General features: G+C 38.1%; 1 protein-coding gene across 3 annotated transcripts in view; it reads left to right on the top strand.

Annotated features, from left to right (window-relative positions):
- The window catches only part of znf385b (zinc finger protein 385B), a 76,276-nt gene that overhangs the window by 35,867 nt on the left and 23,836 nt on the right, over nucleotides 1-16,573 (top strand). The window lies entirely within an intron of this gene.

The following is a 16,573-nucleotide window of genomic DNA, read 5'->3' as shown; positions in this document are numbered from 1 at the left end:
GTCTTTCATCCAGATATGTTATTCACATGTAAAATGTTCAACACTTTCGGACAATCAACATTTTTTAAACCTATGTAGGGATTTCTGTGGCTTACACAAATATCACCTACTACATATAGATGTGATAGACTTTCCAGATTGGTTGATGCTACAGGTACGATTTGTTTCTACTGGTACTAATCTTCACATATTATGGTTTTAGTTGGTATATTGAGTCCTATCTACAGCAGTGATGGGGCTCTGAGAGGCTGCAGTGGTGTTTTGACCTGACATGCTAACATGTTGATTCAAGTGTGCATAATGTTCACTAGTCTTAGTTACTCCTCCAAGGAATGCAATGGAGTTATGTGACGATCAGCGTACGTTTGTCTGTCCGTCTGTCTGTCTGTAAGCAACATTGCTCAACAACAGACCAATGGATTTGGATGAAATTTTCAGGGAAGGTCAGAAATGACACAAGGATCAACTGATTAGATTTTAGCAGTGATGCAACTCATTGTCTGGATCCACGGATTTGTTCAAGATTTCTGTATCATTGCCAGATAGCGCCATGGCGTCACAGTAACCATGACAACAAGTGAACACTATATCAGCTCACTGCTGACAATCACATGATTGTGATCCTGCCACAAATCCACCACTGAGGACTTATCAAGACTTATCCATTAGAAATCATAGGACTGAGCAGCTTTGGAGGAATATGGTGATATCTGAGTGATTTTATTGTTTAGTGTGTTAGCATCTTAATATTTGCTAATTGGCACAAAACAAAGCATTGGACTGTTTAAATTTTGGAGCTCATGGTGGTATTAGTTGAACCAATGAGGCATCACCTAAGTTTTTACAATTCATCCTAAGAGCGACGTGCAAAGAATTTCACAACTTTCATGTGAACTTCTTGGTGCCGCTATGAGAAGTTAAAGTATCACTGCGCAAAATTCGTGGATTATCTCAATAGAAGAGTAATATGTTTGGTTTTCATTAACTAATTTCTGGCATTTCCTCTCAGTATTTATACATGGAGAGAATCTGAACACGACTGCATCAGATAGACCGGGCTGTACCTACTGTGGATAGTCGGTCTGAAAATTAGCACACTTCAGATCTCTGCTACAAACAGTGCGGCACACTGTGCAGCTTCGCCTGCCTTATTTTCTCACTCCCTCTGATGATCTTCTTATGTGTGCTTGACCTGGAAAGCCGACTGCCTCTGCTCGCTCAGAGGATGGAGGATGCTTTCTGGGAATGTCGGCCCCCTGAAAGGAATGATGATTCCTGGGTGAAAACGTATCTGAGATGAAAGAAAAACTGCTCTGGGTCTGTGACTGCATCCCATCTGTCTGTCTGTCTGTGTGTCTGTCTGAGATTCCTCTCATTATAGATAGCGTGACGGCTGTGATTACCCACACGCTGCTGCTCATCACCACAGAGCACAAAAACACTCACAGTGGATTCCCTTGTCCAGTGAGTGTTCCCTATTCATGCACATTAACCTCTTACAGCAGCGCCCCCTGTTGTAAAATTCAATTTGTTTACAACTGTAATACATTGGTAATTAACCATCTTTCTGTCATACAAAAACAGCTCTAAAAACTCACAGCCTAGAAGCTACAAATATGTGGCGTTAGATATAATCTTTAAACATATTCCAGCCTCTGCTCTGTTTTTACTGCAGCCAACATGTTTATGTCTGGAGCTCTTTAAAGGTATTAAAGCCTTTTTGAACATTTTCTTACACAATTAAAGTATTATTTGCTATCACAGGAAGAGAAATGCTTCATTAAATGGTAAAATATTTGATTTGTTTCCCCAAAGATGACTTATATTTTCATGAATAAATGAATCATGAATCCTCTGAAGCCCAAAATCTGCTGGCAAGTTTTTATGTGTTTTTTATTAAGCATTGACAATACACCATTTGTCAGAGCCAGAAGCTAAAAAACAGGAAGAATGACCAGACGATCAGCTTTCCAACGGTTCTTGAACTCATCTGTGATGCATCATTCATTGGAAAAAATACTCGTATCTAAACTTGGAAAAGAAATATGTCATCAAAATCACTTTATCCTTCATGTCTCATTTAAAAATTTACCAGAAGTGTACTGTTTGTACAAGATTCTGAATAAATTATAAAAAAAATGGCGCTCATTGATGCAACCGTGAACTCATTAGTAACAGTTATGCACATTCAGGGACTTTTTGGCTGAACTGGGTTGAACTGCAGGCTGTGTGCACAATAGAAGACAAGGATTTACACTAACTGGAAAAGGTGAATGGCAAAATCTCTACAGCCTGTGAAGTCAAGAAGAAATGAAACTTTCACAATATATTTTTTGTGATTCATGGCATTGTAGCTGTGTCATACTTCACAGAAGCTGTGTTTGAATTTTCTCTACTTCTAGCTACGGTTGTGCCGTTTACATAGATGTGCAGGACTTTATAATGAAGGAAAAATTAAGACCACAGGGAGGAAAAATGCCCAGAAACCTCTTATTGTTCAGAGGGTTAACCAGTTTGTTCTTGTGCACTGAAAACCAGTTAGAAATAGTCCCAAAAACGTGGTTAAACTTTTGGTTCACCTTCACAGCTTTTCTGTTTTTCTCTGAAGTAGACATAAGCAAAATAATTTATTCATAAAAATCTAGTTTAACCATGTAAAACCCACTGTCGCAGAAGTACGACATCAGTTATATTTTTTTTAATGTTATTTTCTTTTAGATATATATTATATATTCTATTCTATTTATATATATATATAAAATCCCAATTATTTTAAAAATTGCAAAAACATAAAATAAAACCTAATAATAATAACAACAATGATAACAATAATAATATAAAAACCCAAGCACAGAAGAAAATGATTAATATATGTGTATACATTTTTTGTTTATTTTATATATTTTTTGATCAGTTTTTTACTATGTTTGGATATATATATATATATATATATATATATAATGTATTCAAATTTTTTTGTTTATTTTTTTGCCAATTTTTCTTCTATACTTGGGTCTTACAGAATTAATTCGCTTAGGCACTTTTCTCTTTAAAGCTGCCCGTTAGAGGCTCACATCTGGAGATTTTAGAATGTTTTATTCTCATTTAAATTAAACAGTTTCACCTAAATAAGCACAATAAACAATCCGAGCCTGAAATGTTTGCAGCTTTAACTATGTTTCCATGGCAACACCCAGTGGTAGAAGCTGACAGGAAAAGAGGAAACCGTGGCTCGTAACTTGTGGTTTGTTAACAGTTTTGTGCAGCGGTAATGAGAAAAGTTCTTAGAGAGCAGTAACCTGTTGGAGAAAAAATGATGAGCCAAAGGCAACGTTTATCTGTGAGAAACTGGGTTGTAGTCGAACTTGTTTAACTAGAGATATGAGAGTTTCAAACTGTGAATGGCAATAAAAACTCCTCTCAGTTTTACAGAAGTCACAGATCAGATCTGAAATGCTGCTGCTTCTTTTTTTTCTGTCCTCAGTAATTTCAAAGTAAAGGTCTTTTGTGTTGTAGTGTTTCCATTGGGGACAGTGATAAACAATTATTTTGATCTACAGATAAATCCTCTGAACCTAAACAGTTTCTGGACATTTCTTTAATCTCGTCACATCATTGTTTTTTGCATCTTTTTTTTGTTTCTTACAGTATCTGGTGTGTCAAGATTTTAATCTCAGATTTGTTTAAGTTTTCCCAGATGATTAATTCAGTTACTGTTGGAAACTAACTCATAAATCTAAACAGTTCCTTCTTTTTTTATACTCATCCATCCATCCATTCATTATCTGCACTACTCAAACTTCATTAGGGTGGGGACAGGGGACACCTGGACAGTCTATCACAGGGCCACACATAGAGACAAACAATCACATTCACGCCAACAGACAATTTAGAAATGGTAAAAGATCTGTATTTATATAGCTCTTTACTATACCTGAAAGATACCCAAAGTGCTTTTCAATATACGTCACATTTACTCATTCACACGCTGATGGTGGAAGCTGTCATGCAAGGCACTAACCACGACCCTTCAGGAGCAATTAGGGGTTTGGTGTCTTGCTCAGGGACACCTTGACATGAGCTCTCCAGACCAAGGATTGAACCCTCCAGTTGCATGGCCACTCTACTACCTACTGAGCCATGCCCCCCACCCCCGCACCCCAGTGAACCTCAGCATCTTTTTGGACTGTGGGAGGAAGCTAGAGAACCTGGAAAAAACCAACACATGTACAGGGAGAACATGGAAACTCCAAGTAGAAAGATCCCAGACCAGGACTGGGACGCAAACCAGCGATCTTCTAGCTGTGAGGCGACAGTGCTAACCACCGCTCCACTGTGCAGAATAAATCCAAAGAACAAAATACTAAACAAAATGTGGTACTTCTGCTTGAAAAATGGTTAAAATGATGGTCAGTTCAAAAATATTTCATCATTTATTTGGAATGTATGCTAAATATTCTGTAGTGAGAGGTCATTTTTACATAAATTCAGTTACTTGAGATAGAACCTGAGTTCGTCTGAGATATTTGGAGGTGTAGCGGTTTCTTAACCAGATTCCTGCTCCCCAGAAGATGTACCTCTTCCATTTTAATGGCCTTTCCTCACGAGAAGCTCCACAGCTCATCCATCAGTGTGTCGTTGGCTTCGTGCTGCTTCGTCATATTCAGCATTGGTTTGGTTCTAATGAAAGTTCTGCTGCAGGTGATTCTGCCGTTCCTGTTTCTGTTTGTTGTGAGTCTCAGACAGGCGCTCTACTGTCTGCTTTTATATTCCTGATTGGTCTGCTGTGTGCGTGCACATGTGTGTGTGTTTTTGGATGAAGAAGGATCTGAACGTGACCTACTTACACACGCAGGCTTGTTATGCTAATGTGTGTGTTTCTCTGCATAATAATAATGCAGCGTGATGTCTAATGCTGCCGTCAGCAAATCCACATTCGGTCTACGTCGCTCCAGCGCCCGCTCTCTGTGGAGAAGGAATGTTTAAGATGCAGATGAAGGTGGTGAGATGGGTTCTCCTCCCAGTAGGATCGCTGGTGTATTAATATCTCGTGTTCTTCAAGGCTTCTTCTACAGCTGCAGTGGGAAGCAGGTGAGGGATCATGCACTGTACTGAGGCAAAACTGGGGAAATAAAATCTCCACTTGAACCTGCATGAACCTTTTTAGTGACACGAGTAAGAAGTGAAGGGGAAATTATGGAGCTGAATAACTTTATTGATGGTTCAGCAGTTTGGTAAATACACATCCGCTAACGTTAAGACAATATAAGGATCATTCCAGAACTGGAGAAAAGAGACATTTGGGCTTCAAAATGTTTGAAATATCAGCCTCCTCTTTTCCAGTTTTCTGCTCCATATTGATCAATAATAGGTATTGACTGGCTCAGCTTATGAATCACTGGTAGCAGTTTTATTCCATGTTTTATGTGTTGTTTGCTAACCCCACTCTAATCACAGTAACAGGGTTACAAAACGACAAAAACAAGACACAAAATGACAAAAACAAGACAGAATTACAAAAACAAGACACAAAATGACAAAAATGAGACACAAAATGACAAAAAAGACGCAAACTGACAAAAACGAGACACAACATGACAAAAACGAGACGGAAAATAACAAAAACAAGACAAAATGACAAAACAAGACAGAATATGACAAAACCAGGAGACAAAAGACAAAAAACAAGCCTCAAAATAACAAAACAAGACACAAATCGACAAAAATGAGATGCAAAACGACAAACACAAGACTTGTATCCATGTAAATACACAATAATATGTGTTTTTTACTCCTTACCAGAAGCTAACATGACGCACTTTCAGTGTTTTAAGTACGGTGGCCGACAAGGGCATATGCGCCGCAAACAAAAAAACGCAATACAAACGGCCAAAACGCAATACAAACGATCAAAACGCTGCAAACACAGCAATGATGCAAACCCAAAAACACATAAAACAAATGCAACACAGAAATGCTGCTACAAAAAAACGATGCATTCACAGAAATGCTGAATTTGCAGCGTCTCTCTCTTGCAGTTGTTTCGGGGTTTGTATGCAGCATTTCCCTTTTGCATTTGTTTTGTCGGTTTGTGTGTTTTTGCTTTTGCAGTGTTTCTGTGAATGCATCGGTTTTTTGTTGCAGCATTTCTCTGTTGCATTTGTTTTATGTGTTTTTGGGTTTGCATCATTCCTGTGTTTGCAGCGTTTTGATCGTTTGTATTGCGTTTTTTTGTTTGCGGCGCATATGCCCTTGTCGGCCACCGTATTTAAGAGCGGGAAATGACAATAATGAGGAGATTGTGTTGATTTTCTGTTCCTCGGATGTTTCAGTTTGACCACAGGTATCCACTAAAATGACCTGGAAGCACAAATGAAAGAGAGCAGAAAAATCATAGAAATATAACTTTCTCCCAGTTCTGATTATTTTTGGGATATTAGCAGAAGTCTGTCTCTGCATATCCAAATATACACAACAAATAGCAGTGATCTAGCTCCTGGTTTCTGGGTTATATTTGTGCAGGCAGGTGTAATATGTTTACAGACACACACCGACAATTCGGAAATAGTTAATCCGACATTAATTTGACTGTGGCTGTTGAAAACGAGCCCACTCTGGCTTATAGCTGCCTTATCGCCATTACACAGCAGCAGATTTGGCTTCTGCTCCTCATAGCCAATAATAGACATTTTGACTCATCACTGTGGGGAAAGCACAGGTGGAATTAATCGGCTCAGTTCGATTAAGTGTCCCAGTAAGATAGTGTAGCAGCTTGCATAAAAGTAGTTCCTTCCCTGAGTGTAATACAGCCGTCATTAATGCACCTGAGCTTTCCCCCACTGGATAAAAACGTCTGCTCAGGGCTGCTTCGGAGGCACCACAGTTTAGGTGAGTCCAAAATGTTCCACTGCACCCTCTGGCACAAAAAAGAACATCAGATGACTACATTTTCTGTCAGTTTTAGCGCACATTAGTAATTCCTTAACATGTCATACAGTTGGTCCTCGACTTACATCGGAGTTCCGTGGAAGTTGATTTTCGCTGTAAGTCGGAACTCCGGTGAAAATGTAAACAAAGCCGTTCCGTGCATCACGACATCGATCAGTATCCATCAGTTCCTCATAAAAGTCACGAATACCGACTTTCATGCATGTATGAATCATTTTACTAGAAGATAACAGAATATTGTAACGGACTGATATTGTTGTTGATGCTGAGGTTTCAATGTTTATTGTTCCGTTCCAGATTTACCTAATGTCAGTGAATGTGTCATATTTAGTTAGATCACCTCTGATTGGCTGAGAGTCAGCAGTAGAGAGAGCTGGGAACGGCGGCTAATTCTGGAGCTAAGTTATGGGGTTTTTCTAGTTATTCTGGTGTTGGCTACGGCCCACAAGAGCCTGTCTGAAGAAGCTTCACAACTGAGGTTTGGAGTATATGATGAGGGACAGGCCTCTGCTGGAAAACCTGGTGTTGTGTCCAACAGGAGTGTGTTGCTGAGGTGGAGGTGGTGGAAGACAAAAGGTTGTGGGAGTTTTTAGCTCACAAAAGCCAGACAGGGGTGAAGAAGGTCTGGGGGGCTGTAGATGTGTCTAAAAACAATATTCAGTGGTTCACGTAAGGTGCACGTAGGAACTCTTTATTTCTTAGCTTACTTCTAGCGGCATCCACCAAACACTCTGCTGCGCGCGCCCCGAATACCCAGCAATGCCTTGCGGCATCCAACATGTCACATGGTATGCGTTGCCAGGCAACTTCAAATACACATTCTACAGGGGCCACAGACTATAACACCTTGGAGACCTGCACGAAAGTCATGGAAAGATCGACGGAGGGCAAAGAGGCTGTGGTATGAGCAAGTTTGTTTCTGCAGACAAACTTTGCATTTCTGTGCATGTGGCGACATTCATCTGGCTGCTGATAAAGTGTCCATACATACATATAGCTCTGGTTTTATCACAGACGTGTTCCTCGTCCTCAGATCGGAGGCAGGTGCCCGGAGTGTGACGGGGTAAAAAGATTTACGTCCTCACAACACGAGTAACACGAGCGCACACACACTGTAACAGGAGACGTGTGAACCGACAACTGCTCTCTGATCTCATCGCGCGCACAGCATCGACTGCAGCGGGGTAATTTAATCTTTAATCCTGCAGTATAATCTGTGAGTAGTATGTGTGGTGGTCTTTTCTCTCCCTCTCGCTCGTTCTCTTCCCCGGGGATAGAGTTTCTTCTCTCTGGAGGAAACGGCAACGGGGGATTAGGCAGTAACGCACACACACACACACACACACACACACTGGGGCAGGAACACACACCTGACGTGGAGGATTCGGGGGTTCGGATAGCGATGACACATGCCACTCTCGCTCCAGTCACCTGATACACTCTCTCTCCCCTCACACACACTCAGACGAGCGGTGGGTGTGTTCGGCTGCTCTCTGGTTCGACCGCAGAGCCACACGGACGAGTAGAACCCAGTAGAACTGAGTAAACACAGAAAGAAGAGGGAGGGAAGTAGAGCAGAATACCTGGATCGAGATAAGACGTCTGGTTCAGGTAGGAAGCTTCCTCCTCCTCCTCCTCCTCCTCAGCCTTCATCACTTCCTGCCGTCTGCGTGTGTCGGTTTCACTTCGAATCACTTCACAGTCTGATTAGCAGCACCAGATGTTTTTTCTTCACTCCGCTAAGTTGGATGTTGATCTAATGAAGCTGTACTAACGGCGTGGATGAAGGTGTGATCATTTCTGCTCCGTAGTCTCCAAGAGATGGAAAAGATCAAAAAAAGCTTTAGCACGGTTATGTAAAGGCCGAATATTCCACTTTTAATTGGTCAAAAAGACTTCATGTAGACGTTTCAGTCGGGATAAAACGGCTCAAACCTTAAAAAAAAAAAAAAACAGCCAAAAAAATGTGCAATGATGTCAATACAGGAAGCTGTACGTTTCTACATCTCCCAATAAGTGGGTCAGTATATAATTGAGGGACATAATTAAGTCCATGGGATATAGCTTGCAAGCGTTTTTATTAAGAAAAAAATATTTTTTTATGTTCATTATGATCATGTCTTTACAAATTCCATAATTATTTGTCTTGAGAATAATTATTATTAGAAAAAAAAGACTGGATAATAAAGGAAAATTAAATATAAAAAATAGAGGGTAAAACCATAAACACAAGGCTAAAAATGGTGATAATAATAATAGTAATTCAGTAAAATAATTACATAAATAAGTAAATAGAAGTTAAAATAGAATAAAATAAACAATGGAATGAATTAAGTTTAAAAAGCAACAATTACACGTTAAGAATGACAATAAAAAATAAAAAGAGAAGACATGTTTATCACTTTTGAGCACAGCTGTTTCAAATCAATGCATCGGTGCATGTAAACATCACATCTCATGTAACCTGAAATCTGCAGTAGTAAATGGTTTTAGTCAGGGTTATAAAACATACAGTTGGTATTTAACTGCGGCTTGTGTTTCTAAAAAGGTCAAATATCCCAGAATCTGTTGCTTTTGTTTATTATGCACGTTTACAGGTTTATTATTTTATATGAGGGGTCTAAGAAAATATGTTTACACCCTCTAATGTTGAAAGAAAACTTGTTTTTCTTATTTATTCTGAAACACTCCATTTTAGCTCCTGTTTCGTTAACTCCAGTCTGCTCTGATTGGGCGGCTAATAAACAAAGAAATGTTTATTATTCACCGTAACCCCAGGAAGAACACCTTGATGCTCAGTGAGATGTTTAAGGCAGGTAAAGAGCAGCGTTTTGGGCGTTTACATGCACAAAACACTTTAAAAGAGAGGAAAAACAAACAAAAAAACTAGTGGTGGGACACAGTTAAAAAAAATCTAATTAATTGCAGGATTTGTAATTAATTCATCACGATTAATCACAATTTCTCAATTAAATTAAATGTTGGTTGATGTCTGAATCGATGAATAGACGTATAGGTGACCCTAAACAAGAAAAATGTTTGTTTCATTTCTCTTTATCTGGATTTTATCTTCTGTCATCAATATTATATGGACTCACAGGAGTGCCATAATAGAAGGTAAATCTGTCGAAAAATAAGGAACTAAATGTATAAATATAAAGATATATTAATAAAAGAATAAATCAAAAAAGTCTGTTAATAATAAGGAAATAAATATGTAAATGTAAAGATGAATAAATTCTCAAAAAAATTATAAAAAATATGGAAAACAAAGGGAAAAGGAAAGACAAAATTTACCTTCTTATTTCCATATTTTTAATTAATTGTTTTTTTTTTATTTATTCCTCTTTATATTTACACATTTACTTCCTTATTTTTGAACAGATTTTTGGACAGACTCCAGCGCCCCCCCCCCCCCCCCCCCCCCCAATGAGGATTAATCGCTGTATCGATGATGGATGGATGATAGTATGAAAGAACAAGCTCTTCAGGTCTCATCTCTATATGATCACTGCCACTTTTGCCATTTTTTGGCCATTTCTGATGATCGTTTCCCAGTAAAATGTGAGTGAAAGAAGCAGGATCGGATAATGTTACAGAACAAAAGTCCAAATTTTTTGAGTCATCAGAAGTTTGAGTCAAGTTAGCATCCAGTTTCCCAAAAAAGCGAGTAAACCACAGCAGCAGCACAATAAGTAGGAGCCTATCATTTTATAGTACCAGAGAGCCGTTCTTTTAGTTCCATCTCTGTCTATCTCTATCAGTTATTTCTCAAAGGGCTTTTAGACACCAGTCAAGACAAAAACACTCAAAGTTGTTACCTGTCGGTTCATGTGACTTCATGTCTGCGGCACCTGGTGTGTTTACAACAAATCAAAATGGACACAACAATAGCCAACAAAAGATGGATTGTTGAATAAAATCACCCTCGAGAAAGCTCACGTGAGTCCTGATTGAAACAAAGCTTGACTGACAGCTTTTACAGCCGCGTGAATGAAAAACAAACCAGCAAACACACCAGAGTTTGTTCACACAGAACAGATCAGACGTTTCTGTGTACAGAGTGTTTCAGCTGCTGACCCCGTGTCTCGTATGATTTAATCCATCAAAATAGAAATGTAAAAAAACACAGATCCTCTTCAAAACACTCTGCTGTCTTCATGTGTTTTTCATTTTGTTTGTTCGGTGACAATAATATTCGGCACACACTAATTCTCTAAGTGACAGGAAAGCTAAGAAACTGCTCCTCTGCTGTGAATATTAACTTCCTACAGGATAAGGAACTGTTACAGCTCTGGTTTTGGCATCTTAAAATGGTTGACATAAACAGTTAGTTAGATTTGATTCAGGATGTCACGCCAGATACAGATTCAGAAACTTCAGCGCTCAGGGCCTGAAGAGAAACATGAATAACCATGAATGTAAAACTAACAAATCCACTCTCATCAAGTCATTTTCAGACGCTCCCTCTGAGAAACTGCAGATGTTAATAAAATGAGAACAAACGCAGCTATTACCAGCAGAGCAGGTGTGTCGCATTAACCATCATGTTGTACTGCGGGTCAAATTGACCCGTTTTAAAGCTTAAAAATGTGGGAAAAATATATATATTCACAGTGAAACTTCAGATGTCCACATTTTCAAATGTTTTGGGAAATCTTTGAAATTTTTTGTTGGGGAAAAAAAGAAATATTAAAAATGTTTCTTAAGGACATTCACAAAAAAAATCAACCAAAATCCAGCAAATTTCAGTGGATTTTGGTTGATTTTCATGTGAATGTTCTTAAAGAAAATATTGGAAGTTTAATGATATATATGTAATAACTTTAGATATTTTAAGATTTTTTTTTGAAGATTTTTACTCATTTTTTAAAATATCTACAAGATTTTCTCACCAAATTTGGGGGATTTTTTCAAATAAAATTTTAAGGAAAACCTTTAAGGAATTATTGGAGTTTTCTTCCTGAAGCTTTTGCAAATTTTCAGAAATTTGGGGAATTTTTTTGCTGATTTTTTGGGGATTTTTTTCAGACAAGGAAACAATATTTTTTGATGCTCGTAAATGAGGACAACAGGAGGGTTAAATATTTAGTGTCTGAAGCTATGCATTAATCTCCAAATACTAAATATAAAACATATAGTAGTACTGTGCAAATTACACTGTTTCTATAAGAAATTAAACTATTTTCAAAAAATTACAAAAATATATGTAAAAAATGAAATGACTGAAGCGTAAATATAACAGTAAAGTGGGAATATGGTATTTAAAAATGAAGCTCATTCTGCCTAAATGAGTTTTTATTGAAAAATGTGCTGTCCAAGCACTCAACATCTACAAGAAATCCTTAAAACAACTGCAATTGTTGTTGTAAAGGGCTCGTAGTGAAATTGTTGTAGGGCTGGCACTTTAACGCGTAAATTCCAATTTATTAATTGCAGAAAAAATAACCTTAGCTTCAGTCCGGTAGAAATGACTAACTAACATGGCCGCTCAGTCGCAAACTTTCTCTTTTATTCTGCAAACAGTTCAGCAAAAAGTATCCCTTAAAGCATTTGAGGCGAGAAATAAGCTCCTGAATCTGCCCTCATTTTAGTTCGACGGTTAGTTTAGACGTTTAACTAATATTTCGTGATGCGTCTGACTTCTGCTTCCCGCACCAAATTTTCATAAAGTACAAGTCAAGCCTGCTTACTAACTGAGGTGTTTTGTGTAGTTTGTGCGTTTGTTTTTCACTATATTTCTCTTCGTCCATCATTATTTCCTTAACATGAGGTCCAGCTGCAGTTTTGTTCACTTCTAGCCACTTAACTAAACCGCTAACCTGGATTATGGAATGAAGAGATGGATTTGTAGCTTAAACTCGTGTCTCTTAAACTATCCTATCTTCCTCCAGCTTTGACTTTCTGACTCTCCGTTTCCTCGGAGGTCGTTGTTGATCAACAATGCAAGAAAAAAATAGAAATTCAGCAGAAAAAGATCTTTCCGTCCCCCTCGCCGTCAGATCCGCTCAGCTGAGAGTTGACGGGCTTCATGCCTGCTGCGGGACATTAAAGCTTCTCTGCCATTTAAAAACACACTGAACCACTGAGACGTTTTGATTTCTGCTTCAGCTAATTTGGAGTGTCAGGAAGAGCTTTAGTGCATCACAGCGACACACACACACATTTGGAAGTGCAGCTGAAAGATGTTCATGGCCAGCTGCTCGCTACTGTATTCACTGGATTTATTTTAATTACAGCTACCAGGCAGGGTTTGTCTCGGTGTTTGTTCTACATGCAGCGAAGTTCTGGTTGTTTTTCACTTTTCTTTCCCCACATTCCCGACTCACTCAAGTTAACATGCAGCTGACGGTGACAGATGTCATTTCTGCAGCTCTCTTCTTCCCTTTTTTTGAACTGGTGTGAACAATGTGCCGTCAGAACGCGTTAGGAGGCGTTAGCGTTGATCGGCGCTGCGGACAGCCTGGCTCAGAGGCAGGGTGAACAGCCAGCCGTCACACAGAGGGAAGACGATGCTAATGAGGACGACTGCACGCGTTCCCACACAGTCGTTCCTGGAAGACGTTTGTGATGTTCAGGCAAATAAAAAGGGAAGAAACTGAGGACAAAAAATGCCATTTGAACTTCCAACAAACATCCCCGTGTCCTTCAGGGCGTCGTGTTCAGGAGAATGTTTGAGATGTAAAAGATCCAGTGATGAGCCGCATCTGTTGTTGGAAAGTTAAAACTCAGCGATTTTAACCCTGTAAGAGCCAAATATATAAAAAATAAAAAAGTAAACAAATACATATATATGTATGTATGTATACCCAAAAATAGAAAAAAATGAACAAAAAACAACTAAAACAAAATATATAAATAAAAAATGTATAAAATAAACAATAAATAAAATTATATATATATATTCAACCCAAATATTATTTGTACAGATCATTTCATACTCTGATGACGTCATCCTTCCTTCCGACCAATCCTGGGCTGACCTGACATCCTGGCGTCCAGCTCTGTCAGTACAGCACAAAAAACAGACTTAAACTAGATGAGACACTTTAAAGGGGACCAATGCTTATCAATCATTTCACATTTTATATTTTTTGTAATAGACATACTTTGTAGAAATCCGGTTATATTTTGACATTAAAAAGTCCGACACTAGAAATATTCCAGTTTGTTCTTACATGTTCACATCATGTCAGAAGAAGTTGTTTATGCTGCACCTTAGAGCTGTCCACCACTCAGAGATGTGTTTGTCTCAGTGATGCTTCTCTGAGAAGTTTCTCAGACTGTTTTCACACCGCATGACGAAGGCTTCTCTGGAGTGAGTCTAACATGTTTGTTTGACATCATAAGTGGGTTTCAAACCGCTGGTTGTGGTCCAATATGCAACCTAAGCCCCTTCCAGTCATTAGTCTGACGGCATCTGAACCTGTCAGCTTCTTGTCTGCTCATTTTTCCATAAAAGTTGTGACAGAAGTCCTGCTGGGTCAGACCTAGTAACATTTCCGTATCGCTTTCATTGTGATACGAGTTTGAACTGCGACTGTCACATTAGCGAAAGCCATGCATAAGTGAAGCGCTTTAAAGCAAGCAGCTCAGATAAATGATGCTCACCAATAGTAAACATGGCCCAGGATTTGTTTAACAGCAGCTGAAGTTGTGCTGTTAGTCGGAGTCTTTCCTCTGAGTTTATTAAAAACCTGCAGCATCAGACAGCTGCAGGATTCACATCAGTGTCTCATGTTGCACACATTTATGCACATGGAACAAAACAGCAGTGCTGGTAGCGTTGTTGATTATTTATAATAATAAGTTTGCTGTGACAGGTGTGTCCAACATGCGGCCCGTGGGCCAAAACCGGCCCTCCAGAGGGTCCAATCCGGTCCTCAAAGTGTAAAAATTCCAGAGAAGACATTAACTGCAGATTGTAAATTACTAAAACTATAAATTTGAAGTAATTTCTAGACCATGACAAGTTGTTCTGATCAGAAAGTAAAATACTAGATTGTTCTTTTGTCATTTTGTGTCTGATTTTTGTAATATTTTGTCTTGTTTTTGTTGGGGTTTTTTTTGTCTTTTTTGACATTTGTTGCATGTTTTTGTTGTTTTATTTCTCATTTTTGTCGTTTTGTGTTTCCTTTTTGTCTTGCTTGTGTCATTATTCTGTTTTTTTGTTGTTTTATTTCTCGTTTTTGTCGCTTTGTGTTTCCTTTTTGTCTTGCTTGTGTCATTATTCTGTTTTTTTTGTTGTTTTATTTCTCGTTTTTGTCGTTTTGTGTTTCCTTTTTGTCTTGCTTGTGTCATTCTGTTTTTTTGTTGTTGTTTTATTTCTCGTTTTTGTTGTTTTGTGTTTCCTTTTTGTCTTGCTTGTGTCATTATTGTGTTTTTTTTGTTGTTTTATTTCTCGTTTTTGTCATTTTTTGTAACATTTTTGTCATTTGTCCATTTTTTGGTCGCTTTGTAACTTATTTGTCAAATTTTTTGTCTCTTTTTCTTGGTTTTGTTTCGTGTCGTGGTTTTGTTTTTTGTCATTTTGTTTCTTGTTTTTGTCATTTTGTGTCTGATTTTTCTAATATTTTGTCTTGTTTTTGTTGTTTTTTGTCTTGTTTTTGTTGTTTTTTGTCTTTTTTTGTTGTTTTGATCATTAAATAAAACACTATATCGTTCAGTTCCACATAGCTGTACCTAAATGTTGTGTTCTTTTGCAATTTGGAAGTTGTAATGTGTGAATGATAAACTGAGTCATAATGTTGTTGAAACTGAATTTGTTTTTCTTAAGAAATTTCAGGTTGTTCATGATGTTTTATTAAAAAAAATCATTCCTTAAATGTGAACATTTTTGTACTAAAACAAAGTAAAAATGTGGAGTTGTGGTTTTGCTGTGATTTTATTTGTCATTTGAGATCAAATTGGGCTGAATGTGGACCCTGAAATGAGTTTGACTCCTCTGTGCGATGACATGAGACAGGATCAATCAGGATCAAAGGGCGAAGTCACACTGTGATAAATCAGTTAGACAGCGGCTGTCCTCGGGAGGAGACCTGACAGAATTTTCGGTGTTTAGGAAATCATAAATCAGTTTGGCTATCAGTTACTTTGACAGTTTGATGAGCTTCCTGTTAGTTTGAATATGTTTGAATGAAGCTATGAGGAACTTTAACGTAAAAGTGATCTATGAGTGTCATCACTTTAACAGACTGATGAGGTTGGTAATGTTCTGTATTCCATGACTGAAAAAGGCTAAAATGATCCTGGATTGTCATCAAACAACTTAGATGCCAGAGAGCGTTTGTTTGAAGGTACGACTGACCACAAAACAAATATTAAAAGTAAGTATTAAGACCAATCTTAATATTAGAAGCATTATCTCATGGTGTACATGGTGTGCTTAATGGCATTTTCATTCAAGTTCTGGACGACTTTTTATCACCATTGAAGGCCATTAAAAGACAGAAAACATGACTTTTTGTTGAAGAAGAAAGAGTTGACACATTTAAGAACTCCAAACTGAACTTTCTTGCAGAAAAAGCAGAAAAAAAAATAGTTGGAGGGTGTCTTGAAAAAGTGCTGTGATGCATCTTTAGAAGAACAAACGCACAAAACAAAAGCGCAGCGATCAGTAAACATA

Source organism: Acanthochromis polyacanthus, chromosome 14, assembly GCF_021347895.1.
Source record: "Acanthochromis polyacanthus isolate Apoly-LR-REF ecotype Palm Island chromosome 14, KAUST_Apoly_ChrSc, whole genome shotgun sequence".
NCBI lineage: Eukaryota > Metazoa > Chordata > Actinopteri > Pomacentridae > Acanthochromis > Acanthochromis polyacanthus.
This window is presented reverse-complemented; position numbering and strand designations above follow the sequence as displayed.